Raw genomic sequence first — 21,977 nt, 5'->3', positions numbered from 1 at the left:
AAGATAATTAAAAAATCCCTCTACTACAATTATTCTTTCGTGATATTTGGGTAATGATACTTTTTCATTAATTTCAACGTCGTTAATAAAAGCATTTATTACGCAGATGGAAACGTGTACATGCCTACTTAGAACGTTAGTGGTGGATCTAGACAGCACTTCCGGCAAACAACGGAGCTGCAACTTGGTAACGCGAAGCGACTTTGCAACAATACATTCGGCTTAATCGGGCACAACAGCGCGTTTCGCGTTGGGACCAGTGTATATCCAACAGCGAGCTTAACTGCACGTTCGTCGAATATACCCTCGGTTCTCTCTCCTCCTTCCATGCAAAATCGTGAAAGACGAGCCACTTTAATCCTTTGCATTCTTACCACATAATAAATATGACATGATATAATTGAAAGATGTAGAAATCCTCCATTTTTCAAGATTTGTGGAATGAACACGTTCCTCACATTTGCGGATTTGTATAAATTCCTTGGATTTCTTTAATAGAAAAGAAAATATTTTCAATGTTAGTTTTATTTCTTTCACATTAATTTTGAAAAATAAATAAGATAAGATAGCTTTAGACGCATTTTACATAACAATTGCGGATTGAATGGAAATTCTGCTTTGATCCTCTAAGCAGTCTAAGCTTTCTATATGATACAAAATCCACAATGATTCATTATCAAACAATAGAGTGGCGAACGGAAGAGAAAGCGATTTGAAGGTGTGACGTATATTAGGGAGACACAACTCCTATTCGCGAGACTTCGATTACTAGATTTACCGAATGCTCCATTCTGTGAGATTCAAATGTCTAGCTTTCAACTGGGTTACCCTATTCCCGTGAGATCCAATTCGATCATTGTTCAGCTACAGAACGCAGGAACAGTAGCAATATGGTATATTCCTATGCTCTAATACTCTAGTTCATTGTTGGACTGTGCAAAAAGGTTTCAATAACCTCACGATTTTCAGAAATATCTTAAAATTGTTTTGCTGTTGATTTTACTTAACCCTTTGTCTGCAATTTGGATACTTTTTAGCACAAGCAAAATTTCATTCTCAAATTTAATTTACTTTCGTCTTGTTAAAAATTTTAATTTTTATAAAACATTTTAATTAAAACCGGTAATGAAAATGTTAAAAAGTAAATAAATTCTTTTTTCTTTTTGAAATCTAGAACAGTAAAAACTAGGCAAAATATCTAGACGGAAAAAAATATGGTTACAAACAGAGACGCTTAAAAGATTAATAAACAGTTATATTTATGTATATATGTATAATTCCTATCCATTAACCATGCCTTCCTGTCATTGGCTGCGTTTAGCAGAGAAAGCAGTTTTGCAATTGTTGTAAAATTTTTCAATATGATTAATTTATACATTTAAATCTCTATAAGGAACCAAAAATAAAAATTAATTGTATTGAAGAATTTTATAACAGTTGCAAAGCTGCTTTCTTTGCAGCGATTGTCAAGCTAATCTTCCCTCAGAGCCATGGATCTCTCTATGCGCTGGATCTCTCTAAGCCAATCAGTGTAGGATTTGAATACGTGACGAATTGGCAACTTTCTGATTGGCTGCGTTTGGCAGATTCAACAGTTGAGCGAGCATTCCCTGCTATTGATGTATTCCTCTATATCTAAAATTTTGATTAGATGGTCTAAAAGAATATACTAATAACGGCGCTCACTCAGCTGTTGAATCCGCTGGGTTGCGTTCCAAAATTTAACTCTATCAACCCGAGTATCATTTTACCCTTGTCGTTCACCGAATGTTGAACAAGGATAAAAGATACTCCGAGTTAACAAAGTCAAAATTTGGAACGCATCCCTGAATGTGTTCAATATAGTCTCTCTAGTTCGTTGCGAGTCAACGGCGTGAAGTTATTTATTGGTCGACTGACGTTGTCAACAATTTTAACAAGTTCATTTCCAATCTTGTCGCATTAAAACCTGCGCCAAAAACCGTATCGTGAATGCGAAAAAGCGAAAAAGCAAAGAAACGTCTTCATTATCCAGAATCGCCTTTACCACAGTAGGCGAATGCCATTCAAATTGAAAAAAAGAAGAAGCGAGGAAACGTACTTCGATAGCTGGTTTCGGTCGTAAGCAAAGTTACTTGAACGTGTCGGAATTGCGATTACCTTTTTCGGACCCGTTAAAGAGTACGTTATCGAAAATGTTATCCTTTCGCGTTGCATCGAAAAAAAATCCAAACGCGGAAGAGAATGTGACTGTGAAATTCGCATCATCACGAAGTTATGCGACGTTTCAGGTATTTCAGATAATAAGCGATCTCCAGCAAGTATATCTTCGCTTTTATGCAATGTCAATTCGGAGAGAATGTCACGGAGTATGGGAGGTAGAAAACGACTATCGATAAAAATTTTCCGGTTTCGTTCGACATCGCTTCGAAATGAGAATGACTTCGTGGACATGGACGCGAACGTCAAACACGGTCGACGAGAGACTCGTATGTTGCGCGGCACCCCGGTTGCAATTGTCACGACACAGTGAGTGTCAATTCGGAACAAAAATGGTTAAATTTAATGGAGTACGCAGCAAACGCTAAGTCACACTAAAAAAAATATTGTACCAACATTATTTTTATAGGAAATAATCTTGCTGATATAAAATTTCATTTAAACTAAAGAATGACGTAACTATTACATTTACCCTTAATTTAGACAATGATTTTTAGGTCCTTTATTACACACTATGTAAAAAGTTGTTTTAAGTCAATTTTCATCATGTAATTCTTACATATACTTTAACATCTTTAGAAAGAGAAAGTATTTATAAGATTGTACATTTAAAAAAAAATTGTATATAAATGTTATAATTAATTACTTCATGCTCCTAGTTTTTTAAAGAAAAGAAATGTGTTAGAGTCAAATGGTTCAATCGTGTATTAAAGATTAATAGTGTTATTGAATTAATAATTATTTTCAAGTATAAAAAAATGCTGTTAATATAACATTACATTTTTCCAGTGTATGTAACGTATCTGTCAGTATATAATGTTCCATTATACAATATAATTGTAATTTAACACACGTGTGTTATGTTACAGTTATATTGTTGAGAAGAAAATTATAACTATAATAGTTACATGTAAATTCTAAGTGTTTGTCGGATACCGACGCTTTGCTTTAACTTGTTTAGTATCAAACGTCACAAGTGCCAGTATTATTCGCTTTATTGATTTAATACATACATATATCAAAGAAAAAAATATTTTAGTAAGGTTATTAACGAGTGAATTATAAGTTATTGATGTTCTATATTAAAACAAGCAATTTTTATATATTTTTTAAATAGTGCATTTCCTGTTTATAATAACCTGGGATGGAATTGTACGAAAAATAACGGATTAAAATGAAAAATGTTCAATGTGACAAAAATAATCAGATCCACAAATAATACTTATAACAGGAACTTTTAGGATTTCAAATGGTGTGTATATAAAAACACCTGTTGCTCTTGCTGAATTAATAATTAATTTTGAACCTGAATATTAAAGACGTATTGAAAAGTTGTAAGAAATTAGTAATAATTATTTTAAATAATTTTAGCCTTAATGATACCAATCGTTTTTCTTCAAGAGAAATCTGTAATTTAGCGTGATAAGAATTTTAGTTCAACATATAGTATTTAAAAAGAAAAATTATAAATAGATCTTCAAAGATTGTAATTTATCTATCTCCACAAATAAAAGTATTAATGTAGGTACATGTAGCAATATATTTTAAAGACGGATTCTAACCTATGTAATTGCAATATTCTAAAAAATATTTGTGTAGATTATTAACATCATGCAGTATTTACAATGAATGCAAAAGCATTTAGTGAGAGGAAAGGGAGCGAACATTTTTATTAAAAAAGCCTTATTTATGTGTGTAGAAAATAAACATTAATTAGCTATCTATTAACAATGAGTATGTTCTGTCTAATATAAATAAAAGAAGTTTGCAAAAATAATTGTGTTTATGATCTTAAAAGCTAAATATCTAGACTGTATAAATAATACTTGTATGTTCAAATAATTTCTTTATTTTCGTTTATTAAGATAATATAATTTAATTATTTTATACATCCTTTTAGAGATAAAATAATTGTAAAAAATTTATTTTATTCTTTACACAACTTACATATTTTATTCTTGTTAATAAAGTAATTAATATTTATTTTCTAAAAATAAAATTTTAAAAAAAGACATCTTCCCTGTATGAGTACTTTTTGCACTCACTTATAATTCTCACCGTGTTGGTGTTGATATAAGCATTGTATAAACACAGCATGATATTAAATTCACTTACTCATACTTTTTAGAGTAAATACATAAATGTGGTATTTCATTTTAATATTTATGTATAATTCTAAGAATTTTTCACTTTTACTGTATTATTTCATCTATCTTTTGCCCTAGCTTGAATCTCCTTTTCGCAAAGAAAAGAGTGACGAAGAAATAAAAGATAGGACCGCAACTGTAGATGAGAGGGAAAGAGGAGACCGGAAAAGCATCCGCATCGCGAAATACCTTAAGCTTGCGCATCCACCCGCCGTCGAGTGCGACTGTGCTTCATCCATATTCAGTGATCACCGAGGAAACGAGCGGAAAGAACGAATGCTTCGACGGCGAAGTGTAGCAGAGAGAGCGAGGCGAACGTTACTCGTTTGCGATACGCTCTCCTCAAAGCACGCCGCATATGATATATATATTCCATTCCGTGATCCATTCGGAATGCCGTCTGCGTTCTCTCTCTTTCTCTCTCTCTCTCTCTCTCTTTTTTATCTGCTTTCACTCACCGAACAGTTCTTCCCGATTTCCTACAACGTGCGCGTTTCCGGCGCTAAAGATTTCTTTTTCTCCGCTATCATTGCGCAACGAATTTTCTTTCAATATGTATGCATCTTAATTCTTTATCGTTTTTCACTATCCTATTGTCGTTTAAACAAGCAATTGAAGACTTTATTACTGTAACAGTGTACTTGTCCACAATGTAGGTAAATTCTTATTCTCTTGTTATTCTTCTCGTAATATTTCTATTCGTGAAACATGTATTAAACTTGTCAGATATGTATCTAAAATATGAATTTTTTATCAAATAAATATATTTTTTATTACATTAATTTTGAAGTTTATTTTCTCCGTTTGTACAAAATATGGATTAAAAAACACATTGTTGCTAAGGTCTTCAATTGAGAAATAGAAATTGGTGTTATATGCAGCTAGCGAATATATGCGAACGGAATATCTTTATCGGAAAGATATTAAAACTACGCTTACGTATATATTCCGAAAGTCTGTATATAATAGATATTCGGTGTTATATCAGGAGAAATATCGATGTCAATTTTTTAAATTCTTACGTTAGAGTATCTTCGAAAGAAAACAATTTTACACTCAAGATTGTTACAGTAAGAAAACTCTGAGTCGGTCGGGAATTTATGGGCTATTATAGTTCAGATTTGTCTTCAGACGACAGAAATGGACATCCCAAGTATCCTTGAAATGAATGCGATCTATTTTCCATTCTGGGCTCTTTTTGGCGGAAAGTTTGTTCGTTACTCAACATCTTTATAGTATATGCACGTCTTGCTTTAATTGTCGCTATTAATTCCCTTTATCGCCATCGAAGATTTATTTCGCGATTATCCTCGAAATAGTAATAACAAGAGGAATACCATATTAGACAATTCCGAGCATAATTATCCTATAGAACAACTCGGTAGTTGGAAATTACAACGAGCAGGCCGGAGGCAAATATTTGCTTTTAAAGTATGCGTTCCTTATAATTCGATATAATCTCATTTCTGAAATATACGAAAGATTAATTTATCACGTTATATACATTTATCGATTTTAAATATCCGTACGGAATTTCTAATTTATAACATATTATGTTTCTGAATTTTTGTAATCAGAAGTAATGAATATCTGCATAATTTAGTGCTCCTTCTGTGCTTGAAAAACTGATTCCAAATCCGTCAAAGAGTTTCATTAAAATACTTTCCAATAATGGTGAGAGACATGAAAGAATACTTCGATAATACTTTGGATGAAAGAAAAATCTGCAATGTACGGAATGAGAGAAGAGAAGGGAAGAGAAAACTTCGTCGAATGTGGAATCAACGAAGGAATATATAGATAGATCGCGTCTGCTTTGAGGCTGTTCACAACATCTCGGACGACTTTATTCGTTCTTGCGCGACTTAGAGGTATTTTCGTCTTTTCACGTTTGTCGTTTGATCGCTGAATATGGATGAGGAGCCTCGAATGTGAAGCACTTGTATGCCAGCCATCGGCAAAAGGCAAATAAGTTCGAGGCGCGAATAACGCGCATGATTGTATCGATATTCACGTCGCCTTACGCAAAGCTCGTTATTTTCTGGAAGAGATGTAAAGACTGAAAAACGTCTTCTAGAATATTAGGTTTCTCAACGTCTCACCAAATAATATTTCTTTTGCAACCAATTTCGACGTGACGCACGTTTTAATATTTAACATTTAAAAGTTACGTTTTAGTAAAATAAATATATCGAATATATATAAAAGTAAACTTTAAAAAAGAATCTTAAATCTCTATCTGCAATCTGTACCTTGTCGTCAAAAGTTCTTTTTTTGTTCCAAGTCTTTTTACTATTCTAAGTTTTCAAAAAATCAGGATTACTTTTCAATATGTCTATTACACATTAACAAATAAATAATATTAAATCTCATAGTGAGAATTTAAATATTGATTTAAATTATCAAATAAGTTTTTAACTGAAATGTTTGAAACCTTTAAATTAAAATTTGAGCAAAAATGAGAAAGAAACTTGAGAATAAAATTTCGCTTGTACCAAAAAAGACTCAGATGCAAATGGAGAGTTGAATCATTGTACAAAGTTGTACAAAAAGAAAATTTAGAAAATGTATCAAGAATTTTCAATTTAAATTTAGTTACAAGAAACACTCGCGTTCGAAATGTATACGTTTTTCCAGGCTCGAAGAAATAAAATGCATAATCATTATTCTATTTAGTTCGTATTATGTGCACCGTGCTGCTTTAATACCGCGCGTGTTCTGTCTAGGTACATAATTTATATGCAGTCAGGTGACTTGCTTTGACCAGAGATTGAACATGACCGCGCAGACTGCGTGAAAAGTTTGGCTCGAAGACGTACAATCGCTTTAGCAGCAGAAGCGTTGAAATAGGAATCCCGATGCGTCGCCTCGGGGGGCTTCCCAGTCTGCTCTCCAAAACTCGAAATCGGAGTGGCGGTGCCTCGAAAACGATTGGACAGGGAAACTCCCCGGTGGGCTTCGGCATGGCGCGGCGTATAACCGCGGATTAACCCCGTAATGCATCTCGTGCCTTAACTTTACATACTAACTCGCAATACAACGCATGTAAACTTGCTATGGCTGTCCAGTTTGCGAGTGTGGACGACGGGTAAAGTCCACCGCATGCGAATTTACATAACACAGGTAAAGTGTGGCGTATAGATACCAATGATACGTTCCGATATCAGCTTCGCGAGAGTAATATGGCAGCGTGTGTATCAATGGCTCAACGCGTGTAAACTTGTTCCGATCTGACTGACCAGTTTCCATGTGACAGATGGAGAACATCGCATACAAATTTACATAAACCGCAAGCATGGTTAATCGATTAGTGGAAACTCCAGCGTAAGCTTCGCAAGAACAAAATATCGACTTACGCCTGCCGATTAAATGATTGGTATTTCTATACTGTTTTGGTGTCTACTTGTATACTTGATGTATAACGGCGGATCTAACGCGAGGTTGTATTGATTTGGAAATATTACAAATGACCTCAAAATAAATAATGTGATGCAAATAGCACAGCAGTGAGGGCCTGTTTAGTTAAAGCAAATTTCAATGTGCTTAATTGAAGCAAGTTCCGATAGTTCAAATTAATATCAGTGCTTTCGTGAATTAGAAATTCCAATAGCGATATCAACGTACAGAGCTGACCAATATATGGACAAGAGCCTCAGTTAATTTTTTTTTTATTTAATAGTATAAAACAAAAGAATTAATATTTAAATATTAGCTAATATTTAATTGTTGTAATAAAAAGAGCTAAATGGAACAGTACATATAATCATTTTTAGAAAATACAAATCGATATGTGTGTATACATATATAAATAAAGGAGAACAATATGCGATGAATAAATAAATGTTCGACAGAAACAAAAGAAAATACATTCATCGTTACGTATACTATATTTATAAAGATTCGACTTCTATTATTTATATTTCTCATAAGAGAGTAAATTTATTGTACGATTGTTATGTACATTGTAGCAACTTGCATCATGACTGTATCATAGTTTTAATATAGCATCATATTTTAGGTCACATGAGATATACCGTAACGTTATATGATGCTATCATGTTTTCAAATATTTGTATACCTTGGAAGTTATTTCATAACGAAGGTATGTATTTAGGGATTCACTAAGGACCGTATCTATAGTCTCGTTTCTGTAGAGAAATTCAGCAGATATCTATCTCGAGATATGATACTAATAAATGGATTTAAAGAATCAATTACATTTTATAACCCATCTCATTTTAAGGCGATGGATCTGCGAGATAATATTTTTGTGTTGAATAATTTATTATAATTATGTCATAATTTGACATATATATCAAGATATACATATACATTTGCTCTATATTTTATGGATAATAATAAACTTTAATGAAATTTTAAATTATATTTTCTCTTATTAATTTTTATAAATTAATGAGATAAAATAATTTAAAGAAATGAACAGTTCATTTTATTTACAAGTAAAAAATGATACTCATGTCAAGATTGGTTGCTCCGCTGGATGCCTCTCCTAGGCCTCCTCCTTTCAGGATGTTTGGAATGACAAACTTCCATCTTTACAAGACACTCACAAAAGCACTCGCGAAAAATATATTGTAATCGCGCGCGGACTGATTATTTTTTAATAACAATCCTTCACACTACGTATTAATTATTGATTGAAATCTTTCGCACTCCACGGTTATAATAAAAAACAGTACTTCTACTTGATCAATAAAACGATCTCAAATAAACGAGTATATGTGGGACATCCCTAATAAGTATTAAACAAGAGTTAAGTTAATCTTCCATGCGGAAGAAGACGAAATATATTGTATTAAATCTGATACCACTGGTACAAAAATTATAGACTTCTCACTTGTATCCGCGTATCATATTATCACAAACTGGATATCAAAATTTTGATACAGTGAACGAATCGAAATATCTAGCCTACTATTTCGAGTAGTTGAAAGTGATTAGATTTACACAAGAATTATAATTAAATTAATAATAATATATATACAATATTGGTGTCTAGTATTAATTATATATTAGAATTAATATATTAGAATTAATTGACTATTAAGTCAATTAATTCTAACAGAAATGTTAATTGTTTAATGAGTAGGCTACAGTTACTTCATCTATTATAGCTATACCTATAGTTTGAAGTGTTTAAACACGGATTATATCAGTGTATCAAAAAAGGAGAATGTTATAAAAGGTTTTCTTTCTGAAAAGGTGTAAATAAATAAAGTTTTTTGTAAATCTTAACCTTTTGAATATAATAAAATTATAAAAAAGTTCATGGCGTTTGAAGAATATCAAAAATTGAGCAAAAACACTAAAATTTGAATAAATGGTTATGTTAATACTTTATTTTTAAGATGTACCTCAAATGCTACGATTTTTTAAATACATCATTTTATATCATATCCGCAGGAGATCAAAATCTATAAAAAAAAAACACTTTATTTTATTATTACATCTTTTTTGGTGTAAGTTTAAAAAATCACCTCTTTTAATCTTTTTCTAATACCCAATTATGATAATACAACACATGAACATGCAAGAATATATTCGCCTTAACACTCGTAAGAAATAATCGCGTTTGTCGTTTTTGGTAATTTCTTGATTATTTGCCAGAATCGCATATCGAAGGATAATATAACATTCTACAGAGAAACTCACGCCGTTGTCTCGCTTCCTGACAATGCGGAAATGATAAACAAAGTCGCCAATTGTATACAACGTTCAGTGCCTTGTGAGAGGTTAATTGATAAATAGATTGAGCGTTTGTATTGTAACGTATACGCCACGTCGCGTCATTGCGTACTCAATAAAGCCGCCTGAAGACCTAAGCTCAAGGATGATTGTTTCTGACAATGAGTCGTAGTCGTAGATAAACGCACAATGTTTTGGTAAACCTACAACTATAGGCCTTTGTACACGGTCAGTAATACTGTCAGTATCAACGAATATTGACAATATTATTGATTGTGTGTGATTAATATTAATGGATTGACGTAGAATACTGACGATGATTTGGACTTAAATATATGCTTTTTCTTAAGATCCATGTCGCCATAGATAATAATATACGTCAAATCACGTCAAACTGAAGTGAAATATTATCAATAATACCTGATCGTATAAGATTATAAAAACAAATATACCTATACTGTCAGTAATACTGATCAGTAATACTGACTCAGTATTATTGACCATGTAGGGAGGCCTTATGACTTGTGTTTCACAATTAAATTACAGTTATCTTTGTACTTACATAGGTTCTAACGATTCCATACAATTATTCAAATAGAAACGTGCGAGCGGAGAAATACTGGCGTGAGAAGCTCCATGTCCATCGCAACTGTTGTCGTTCCTTAAAACACAATCGAACGGTTAACAATTATAAAATCGTGCGATTAATAAAATTTACAATATAATTGTGTGAAGTAAAAGGACAAAATTTACAATTCCAAATTTATAGATCGATAATCATAATCTTTTCTCATTTCGAGACCGTCTTAAGTAATGTCTTAAGATGTTAATACAGCTGCGTGATTGATTCATGATATATCTTAAGACTGTATAAAGAGTTTTATTTATTGTATCAACATTTATATTACAATCGTAACTTACGTGACGGTTCAGTAGATTAATGGATCAGCTAAGCAGAATCATAAGACTCGTAATTTGTTCTCATAAAATTTGTGAGAATTATGACACACTCTCTCTCTCTCCTCCTTGTCTTTTTCCCTAATATCTTATATTCTATTTATTTGTAGGCATTTTCTGCCGTCGTATGAAAAATCTGTTCGAGTGATCGCACCTGTTCGTGCAGAAACGCGAGGGTCTGTTTGCTTGAGAAAGAGGAGTAGAGAGGAAAAAAGGGGAAACTCGCGCGCGGAGGATTCCTGGGGTGCGTTCCAAAACTTCACTCTGTCAACTCCGAGCATCTTTCGTCCTTGTTCATCATTCATGAATGAAAAACAAAGATAAAACACACTCGGAGTTGATAGAGTCAAGTTTTGGAACGCACCCGAATGTTATAACCGTCGCGGTTTTCCTGTGAGATACAATTGGGCCCACGGGGTCGCGTTATTGCGTATTATTGGCTATCCATCTATGCCCCCTCCGTCCGCCTCCGTGCGGGGAAGGGACGAGGCAGAGACCGAGCTTGCCGAGGACAGCCGACAGACGGACAGTTGCGGACAGTTCTGGATAGTTTAACGTAAGATCCTACAAGCATGGATGTTAATTCTCATTTTGATAATAAAACTGTAACTCCACGCTACATATTCTATTCTAATTTTATGCGTACGTATCGTAAGACACGATTATTGCGTTTCTTTTCGACATGGCGTTGAAATTATGCATATATTGTGCGTATATTGAATCTCGTGTGTGTAATTTCAGGTGTAATGGAGGGAGAAAACTGACGCGGAGGAAGCCAATATATCTGTAAAGTATCCAGTAACGGCCGCGAATGGATTTTCGAGCTCCGTGTGCATTGTTCGGACACAAAGGCAAGGCTTCGTAATTAAATCGGATTTATCAGGTATAGTATACGCATTTCATTTTTCACTTATGCGTCATCTCGTCATTTGAAATCGTATTTTGGTAGACAGTATATGCAGAAGTCATACAGTCTATCGAAAATTCCGTGCGTTGTGAATTCCACGCTGTTCTACGGGGTTTACACGACTCGTAGCACAGCTGCTCGCGCAGACAATACAGACGCGCATCGTATCTTTCGTCGTCAATTCAAGCGCGTTAATGCGACAAGTGTCTGCGATGCTTGTTTGGGACAACGACGCGTAATTAATTATGCGTAAAATAATGCATATTGCAGTTGAATCTTTTAGCGATCACGTCGCGAGTACGTTCGCGATCGTTGTCGAATTCCGAAATTAGCCGTATTTGCTTTTACGACTTGCCGGAATGTAAAATGTCTTGTAAGAGAAATGTAATTCGGGTACGGAGGGTCCACAAAGGAAACGATACACGCGCGGACGATGGACTTTTGAAATTTCCAACAACGATGGAATAGATCTCCACTGAATGTGACGGCAGATTTAACGGTAGGACTTTGAGCAAATAAGTCGATCTATCAGATAAACCTTTTAGATTGAAATTGGCGATATTTTTAGTAGACTAGATTCTCTAGATGTACTGAAATGCGTCAGCCTTGCTAAAATATAAGAAAGCTGTATAGAAATTTGTACGTACGTATTTTAGATATATAGAGTAGCATACAAGGCAGTGACAGATTAATAACGCTTTTCAAACTCTAAAAAAATGTTAATTTTTCAAGTTAAAATAAGAAAAATGCAAAACGATTTTTGCATAATAACCATTTATGTATACTGGTCATAATTGTTTTGCCAACTTGATCACGGTCAATGATGAATATATATAAAAATCTTAGAGAACATTAGGTACATGTCGTTACCAAAATTTTGCAATAATATAGTGAAGGTAAATATAAACTCGTTGAGCATTCGGATATCCGTACCATGATATCAAATTTTGATACAACAATACATAAGCAGAAAGTGTTGCGTAAGTGTAATTAACTGCATTTTCGCGTGTAGTTTTGCAATTGTAACTGTAGAATCTGAGAAAAGGATGAGGCCAGGAGATATAGGGCAATGACGGAACAACCACTGAATAAGCAAAATTCATTATTATTTCATGTACTGTAGGTTTGACTGTTTATGATTTGGTTAATTTCACGCTGCAACTGATGCGCTACTCTGTCCTTAACGGCAGCTGTTTACGAAATGGTAATGGATTGGTGAAGAAAATTACAGATAGATGTAACACATAAATTCATTACTTTAAAATGGATGGGCTAGAACAAATTAATATTATTGTATTATTTAATCTTGAAATATGTAAAATCAATTGATGTACGTAATATGCATACGAGGATGTACTATAATGAACTCATAAAATAGAGCTTATTATAATGACGCATTATTTGTTGGCACATTACGCATATATTATAATTTAGTATGTTACAGAATGATTACCAAATAGTCGCATGAAATTAATATAATACAAACATGCAGATAAAAGTACAGAAATAATAAGAAATATTTCAAGATTAAATATAATATAAACCTATACAAAGAAAGATATAACATTTAAATTCTTTTGAAATACATGTATGTCGTAAGTATAATTAAAAACAATAGAAATATTTTCTAATTACATGGAATTTTCTAATTTATATAATAAAAAAGTAATTTAATTATTAATTTAATAATTAAATAGAGAGAGTTGATTAATTACATGTATTACAAATTATACTTCTCTTGTCAATATAGATCTATTTTATTTTTTATTTGTTTCATATATTTTAACATGATATTTTATCGTATTTAAAATAATGATTAATTGCTGTAAGTATGAAATGTAAATATAAAATATGCAAATATAAAATATGTTTTTGATAATATCAGGACAATATCATAAAGATAACGTAACAAAAATTGTTTTTGCATAAATAGACAATAGACTAGGTTTCATAGCTGCAAATACCTCAGGGAATACCGCGCATACAGTTATTAACGCAAATGTGATGCAAATGTATTTGTACTCGCTTCAATATAGATCTAATGGCATTAAAGTCAGTATGGAATCGATGAAATCGTTTGTTACAGATATAGGTTCACATAGTTTCCTTGATAACTTGTTAATCTGTAAAATCTATTATTTTGCATCAATTGATACATTTCGTAATATCACATTTCTGTCAAAAATATTAATCTACATTGATATTATACGATGTGATATTTATTCTTTACCATTTTAATTAGCGCAATATCATGTAGTTGAAACAACAATTTTAGGTATATCAGGTTTTACAAGTTTTATAAAATTGATACTAAAAAATATTAAATTCTTATAAACGTTGACACCTACAGTAATACATTGTGAAATTATATATTTTATTATTGTAATTAATTGCGATAAATTTATAAAAATGATTAACTAAGAAATCATATAAGCAATTTGAGTTATTATTAGCAATTAAGTTATTAATCAATTTTGAAAAATGTCAAGATTTGTATATTGAATCTTTTTAGTGTTATTTTTATGTAAAGAGAAACAATATTAGCTACGTGATATGTAACTAATAAATACGCGTTTTCGTAAACAACAAGGGATGCCTCCTTCATACACAAATTATTTAATTTGCACAACTTTTGAGAGAGAGATGCAACAATTATTGCACCGATTAAAAAAAGATTTACCTATAATTATGAAGTGGTGATAGGCGAGAATAGACTGAAAGTGCTCGCAATGAGAGGTAGAACAATACTTGACTTATAAATCTTGCACTATGAATTAGGAAGAGGATGCCTCATTATTAAAGAGGATTACATTATTAATACCATAACGTGAATAATAAACACTCAATTATTTTTTCGCGTTTTCTTCTAAGCATTTCGTATATTTAAATTTATATATAGTAGATCAGAGTTTGACCTCTGCAGAACTATTTAAACTCATTTACTACTTAAGTGTTGAGAATTATTAATTCGTGCATTCTGCATCTACTCAGATGGAACGTAGTTATGGAAGCTTAAGGGAGAAGCAAACGGCTCAAGTGGGATTTGATGCCGTCGTTGTGTTGTAACGGGAATAGGATGCGATTGTTAAGCGGTAATAATAATGTCGATCTTGTCTGCGATAAGAGCGATAATGAGTCCGCGTCGGGCTTGAGAAAACTGAAAGAGCGTCAATTAACACAGAACAATTAAAGTGAAATGTAATCTAGCTAAAATGCCGACATCTAGTCAGGAAAATCTGGATTGTCTGTACGAAGAATCGAAAATTGGAGACTTATTGTTTAGCGCGACTGTTATACAATCGACATAGAAATTTACCGCAATAAAATACACTGACAAATAATTTACTGAATTTTATTAAATATTTGTTTTAACAGTATTAACGAAATGTTACGGTAAATAAAAACATTTATTTAAAATAAAAAAAATTATAAATTAAATGAATATATAATACGATATGTTTACATTTAAATATTTTGTTAGAAAGTAATTAGTAAATATTTCGTTAGAATTATTCAAACAAATTTATTAAAATTTAGTAAATTTTTTTTCAGTGATTATTTGTTGTTACTATTAATAGATATGAAAATATGTTATATCAAAATAATAATGAAAAAAAAGTCTTTTTTTTTTAATTTGCTAATGCATTTTGAAGAATAAGAAGTGTAGATAAGAAGTCTATTTTTTATTGTTGTATTAAACTACATTTAAAAAAGGGTACAATTTTTACTTTGTTGTGTGATCGTTTGAGGGTCATTTTATTTCTATATTATCTTTTATGTATTTTTCTTTATAAAAATCGAAAATTATAATAATGAATCTACACTGTTAAATGGGTGTGTTAAGTTAACACCCCAACTATAGTACTCAGGAGTCCTGATTAGAGTTCCCACTTCCTTTTGACGAGACGAAGAGTTCCCTATAGTTAATAACAAGAGTTCCGTTTAATAAACATTTAAAAAAGTTTTTTTTAAATGGGGTGCTATCTTTTTATCGAATTTCGAGGTGGAATAGTTCTGAGCGGCTTAATAGTTTCAATTTGCGATTGCCTAGAGTTCCTGATATGTAAAAAAAATTTTCGAATAATAAAAAAAAATTAAAAATTTTTGAAAAATTAATTTTTAGATACAATAGTTCTGATGATAATTCCTGCTTCTTTTCGATGATACGAAGAGTTCTCTATGATTTTTAATGACATATGCGCTTAATAATCATTTTTTAATAATTTTTTAAAAATGGGGTGCTAACTTTTTAACGAAATTCAAGGTCGCATAGTTCTGATCAGCTTAACAGGACTATTTTGTGAATACCTGGAGTTCTTGATACACAAAAAACATTTTTGAAGAATAATAAAATTTTTTAAAAATAGTAGAAATCTTTGAAAAATTTTTTGAGAGTACCGAGTAGTTCTGAGTAGCGTTTCTTATAGTTCTCGACGAGTCCTACCGAAAACTATTAGGTGCAAAAGCGATTAAACCAACGGTTTGCAAGATAAGCGACATTTGTCAGAAGATCAACAATTCTTATTGTTAGAGTGAGTATATCTCAGAAACCATTGGTCCAATCGCTTTGAGCCCTGATACTTTTCGACAGAACTCGCCGAGAACTGTCCAGAACTCCGAACAAAACTACTCGGTACTCTCAAAAAATTTTTCAAAGATTTCTACTATTTTTTTTAAATTTTATTATTCTTCAAAAATGTTTTTTATGTATCAAGAACTCTAGGTATTCACAAAATAGTCCTGTTAAGCTGATCAGAACTATGCGATCTTGAATTTCGTTAAAAAGTTAGCACCTCATTTTTAAAAAATTATTAAAAAATGATTATTAAGCGCATATGTCATTAAAAATCATAGAGAACTCTTCGTCAAAAAGAAGCAGGAACTATTATCATCAGAACTATTGTATCTAAAAATTAATTTTTCATAAATTCTTAATTTTTTTTTAATATTCGAAAATTTTTTTTATATATCAGGAACTGTAAGCAATCGCAAATTGAAGCTATTAAGCCGCTCAGAATTATTCCACCTCGAAATTCGATAAAAAGTTAGTACCCCATTAAAAAAAAATGTTTATTAAGCGGAACTCTTGTTATTAAGTATAGGGAACTCTTCGTCTCGTCAAAAGGAAGTGGGAACTCTAATCAGAACTCCCGAGTACTATAGTTGGGGTGCTAACTTAACACACCCCTGTTAAATCTATAATATCAAATTTAATCCAATTTAAACTGTTTAACTCCATGGTTTTAGTATAAAATAACTTATTATATGTATGAATAAAAGCATTGGCAACTCAAATTGGGTTAAATTTGATAGTACAGATTTAATAGTGAACACTCAAGGAAAATTGATATATTGAAATAAAGAATAAAATTATTGTTCATATCATTGCATTGTTATAAAATTGTTGTCAGTTATGCTTCAATGCTTTATTTGAAAACTAATTTAGAATTGTTAATAGATTAATATGAATTGAAACAAATAAAGTTATACCCTCCTTTCTTTCTTGCTTTCACTTAACTTCAAATATACATCTATTTCATTTTAAGTACGAGTATACATTAATTCGGCTATATGTAAAATATACAGACCTCCTTCTATTCTAGAGTGAATATAATATGTTGACGCATATTTTATACATACGCAATATGTTCTGAGAGTATCACCGCGCGATGAAACACTAGACCGGTTTTTGGTATTTCCCGGTGCGTGGAGCAGTTGCCGGCGGCGATTAATTACATCGGTATCAGTTCCTATTACCAGGAACGGCTGGTGGGCGTCGATACTTTCCGATAAAACGCGGCTAAGGTTAATATCGTCCATGGATGCACTCAGCTCCCGGCCTGGGTGACACTGATAGCGAGCGGAAGCGGAAAATCGATTCGTTCGCGGCCAATGTAACCCGCCGCCGTTTAAGGGATGCACGGCACGGAAAGTAATACAGCGGATTACTCTTCTCGTGAGCGCATCGACGTCCTAATGCAATTTGCAAGTCGATGCGAAAAACGCACCGGCAACGAGCTCCCGTCTCTTTGTCGAGATCTGGGAAAATCAGCTTGCCCGCTTAACAAAATAAAATCAATCAGAATATTTCTCGCAATTCGATAAATGTCACGGCAATATTTTTTAGTTTATTTATAATGCTTCGAATTTGATCATAGAGATTAAGAACATTCGCATTTTACTGGAATTCTTCTGACTACTAACACTAACTCCCATTCGTCGACAATAAGATTCTAATTTGCCATAGCGATGTGCGTTGGAATTTTAACCCTTCCTTACTCTTCGTTCTGCAATGTAATATTGCGGTTCATTCTTTCTGAAATGAACTCCAATACCAGCATCCTACGTCTTTGTTAGTCGTATAATAAACCAACCAGCTCGCGAGACGAAATATTCTTTTATTTTGCTTTTATTAGTATAAATGCACATTATTATTATGCCAGTTTATTTAAAAGTCACGTTTGGTCAACATACACAAACGAAAAGATTTTTGTTTCATAAAGTTCTAAAATATTTTCATATTTTGACTTAATATAAGATTCAACTTACGAATTTTGTGCATGAAGTTTTTCTGATAACTTTTACTTTACAATGTAATTTTTATGAATCTTACTTTATTATTAGATTAATCGTTAGGATTTAACAATTTCGAGTAATGCTAAAGAAACTTCGGATTTTGCGATTAAGTATTTCATTACAATAGTTGGACGATTGCTCGCGACGGTCAATGTCAAACTGTTTTGGTTACAACACGAGTAGCTCGTTGAGGCCGAACTGTATCCCAGGATCGAACCGGTGGTACGCCGCAGCACTTCCTCCTCGAGGTTCGCGGTTCCACGGGGAATTTCAGGTTCCTCCGCTCCGCTCCGCAGAGACCCTTGAAACGCCTCAAAGTGACCGTAGAGCGTTAGTTGAGAAGCCGGCTATATATTTTAGAGACTCAACTTTGCAGTCCAAATTGCGGCAGCGTCAGTTTAAACGTGAATTTCGTATCAACTTTATGACTGTGATATCTGTGTCATAATTAATTTATGATATACAATATAATATTCATGGAAAGAGAAGAATGTAATTATTGGAGTTATGTAACTTTTTTTATTATAGAGGAAGACTCTGAGAGAAAGAAAAGTTTTTAGTATTTTTTATTACCTATAATTACGATTATTACTCTCATAATGTTAGCACATAATTGTATGTACATTTCTATGAAGAAAAATATAGTTGGCGCCGAAAATGATTATAGTAGTTATTATCATATAAAAATGACTGCATAATTTATACCTATAGTTATTTTCGGTGCGATGTTTTTTTTTTTATAGAATTATACATATAATTATTATTACTAATATCATAGAGCAGTAATATAATCACGATTGTAGTATCATGTAATTATAATCACAATCATTAAAATTTTTTTTTTCATTATAAGATCACTTTTTTTTTTTTAAAACAATTTAGAAACAGAAAGAACGCTTTAAAACGAACAATTTGTAGTTATATTTTTATTGTGTTTATATCAATGGTCGCGTTCAGCAGACTCAACTGTTGCGGAGCAGATCTGTGAGCGCTCGCTGCTATTGGATGATCTAAAAGAATATACCAATAACAGTGAGCGCTCACGGATCCGCTCCGCAACGGTTGAGTCTGCTGAATGCAACCATTGATTACATTCTATAAAGTAAGCAGCTTTGCAACTGTAAATTTTTTTAATATTATTGGTTCTTGCTTTTCCTCATAGATCTAAATGTAAACCAATGGTATTGAAGAAATTTACAACAGTTGCAAAGCTGCTTTTGTCTGCTAAACGTAACCGATGACATAACAACATTACGCTTTTAATTACGTGAAAGGCTGTTCCGTACGTCGTTTATTTTTACAGTATAAAATGTGTGGTTATATAAAGTACTCGCAACTTATTTAACACGTTAATGTCACGAATAACGACGGCGTTAATTACCAGTAGGAAAGAAAAGTAAAAGCTTTCCGCAGCGCGAGCTAGAGCGAGAATAAAAGCCAAAGGAGAAGATCTAAATATTCCGCACGCCGGCGAATATTCGTGGTTCGACGAAACTCTATCTGAATAACACCCGACTCGATTCGAATGAACTTTTCGTGCGGAAGAAGCCCGTTGGTCGGTAGAACAGTTGTGCGCACCAGGAAGTAACTTCGTCCTCTCTTATGGAGAAGTGCCGAGGCAAAACTACTTACCGAGCGGAAGCAACTTGAGGCGATCGTTGTGTTTGAGAAATTCGCTCTTGTACGTACGTCTGTGATAATGTTTCGAGATTTCCGCCCACAAAGACTGCTACGAATTTCGAAGTAGAGTGCGATACGACGACGCCTTCCGATTGTGATTCTGCTCTTTAATCTTAGATGTATACGTCTCGTTGGGAAATTGTTTCTTGTACAGTTGAATTTCCGGTATGTGTGTATAAAATCTTAAAGTTGCCGGCTTGATTATTGTTATATGATATAACAATAAAATTTTCCTGTAACAAGAACACGTATTTTTTGGAAAAGCTAAAAGAACATATAAGTCTTTGAGACTCATAAAAGTTTTTTGTTATTAATTTAAAAAGAAGTTTAAAATTTCTAACTACTATATAAAAAATTGTAATGCATTTAAACTAGAAATATGAACAGAATAATCTACATAAATAGAATAAAACTGAAAAATAAGATCGTGAAATATAACATTCCAAATTATTACATCATTAAAGAATTATGAGAAAATATCCCAGACTACCAAGTCTATATAACTCACCAGTTACAAGAGTTAATCATGCAATACATGCAGGTATTGACCAATACTGTTTTCTTTCAAATGTAATGAAAATCGAAAATAGAAAACAAAGATTAGAAATCACGAAGGGACAGTTAACGAGATAGAATTATTATACATTCTTATACACGGAAAGGGTGGAGTTGAGAACAATCTGGTATACGCGAACTTGTGGAGTTTAACAGATTGCTACGATGTTGCAAGTTGGATTATAACAACAACAGAATTTGCAGCACATTAATATGCAAGTGCGTATTTGTTGTATTACTGTTGTGGGAAATTTATTATAGAAAATTTGTCGAATTTATCTGTACAAAGAACTTTAATCAACAAATATTACATGCAACACACGGCACATGCGAACGTTATGCATATAATCATTTGTTTAATTTAATGTACTATATATATAAGCGTATAAAGTGCGCAATCACTAACACTATCGACGTGTGGATTACAGACAGTTGTTGAATCGTAATCCGTAATTACTATGTTTTTAAATTTTTATACTTCAAAAATTACTGTTGGAAACGAAAAAGCAAATATATTATTTATTTATTTTTCCGAGAATTTTCTTATCGTGATATTTTAATTTACGAATGTTGGGACATCTTTTATATGTATAATAAATTATTTTTTATATATATGATAAATTATTATTCATTAATTACAAAAATTGAGTTTTTATATAAAATTTATTGTAAATCCAAGTGTACAATATATAATTGTCTTCAGTAATATTAGTATTTTTATACAATTCTGTGTAAAAATAACATTATATCGTATATTTAAATATATAAATCTATTATATAGTAGTATAATGTTTTTTTTGCACGGAAAACTAAATCTACTAAATACAGACAGTTATTACATATTTGAATATAAAGTGTCAGAAAAGCATGAGAACACCATTAACTTACAAAAAAAATATAGCAATTTTTCATATTTCGATTAAATTATATCATAATGTGATAAGTCAGTCTTTTAAGGGACATCGTAAGCAATATCGTTACGCTAAAGAAACATTCTCTAGAACATCATTCACGGTCATCATGTAAACGTTGTTTCCTGTCAAACTTCACTACAGTCAGCGGGGGTGATCGATCGCGAAAAAGCAGCGAACCGACATCGATAGGGCCGGACACGTTTGTCAGTCGAAGCCGCGATCGATTGGCCACGACGGCACCGACGACGACGAGCTGTTTGCGAAGGTTCGTCAAAAGTGATACAACAAAAAAGAATGCGAGAACGCGACGAAAAACAACGGAGACACGTCTGTCGG

General features: G+C 32.5%; 1 protein-coding gene across 2 annotated transcripts in view; it reads left to right on the top strand.

The window, feature by feature from the left end:
* LOC108779928 (nephrin) overlaps positions 1-21,977 on the top strand; it is a 320,256-nt gene that overhangs the window by 7,316 nt on the left and 290,963 nt on the right. For both annotated transcript variants that reach the window (XM_018547494.1, XM_018547495.1), the window contains exon 2: positions 11,751-11,892. The gene's annotated coding sequence lies outside the window, so the exon portion shown is untranslated. The remainder of the gene's footprint in view (positions 1-11,750; positions 11,893-21,977) is intronic.

The sequence above is a fragment of the Cyphomyrmex costatus genome, unplaced genomic scaffold (assembly GCF_001594065.2).
Source record: "Cyphomyrmex costatus isolate MS0001 unplaced genomic scaffold, Ccosl1.0 scaffold640, whole genome shotgun sequence".
In the NCBI taxonomy this organism is placed as follows: Eukaryota; Metazoa; Arthropoda; class Insecta; order Hymenoptera; family Formicidae; genus Cyphomyrmex; species Cyphomyrmex costatus.
This window is presented reverse-complemented; position numbering and strand designations above follow the sequence as displayed.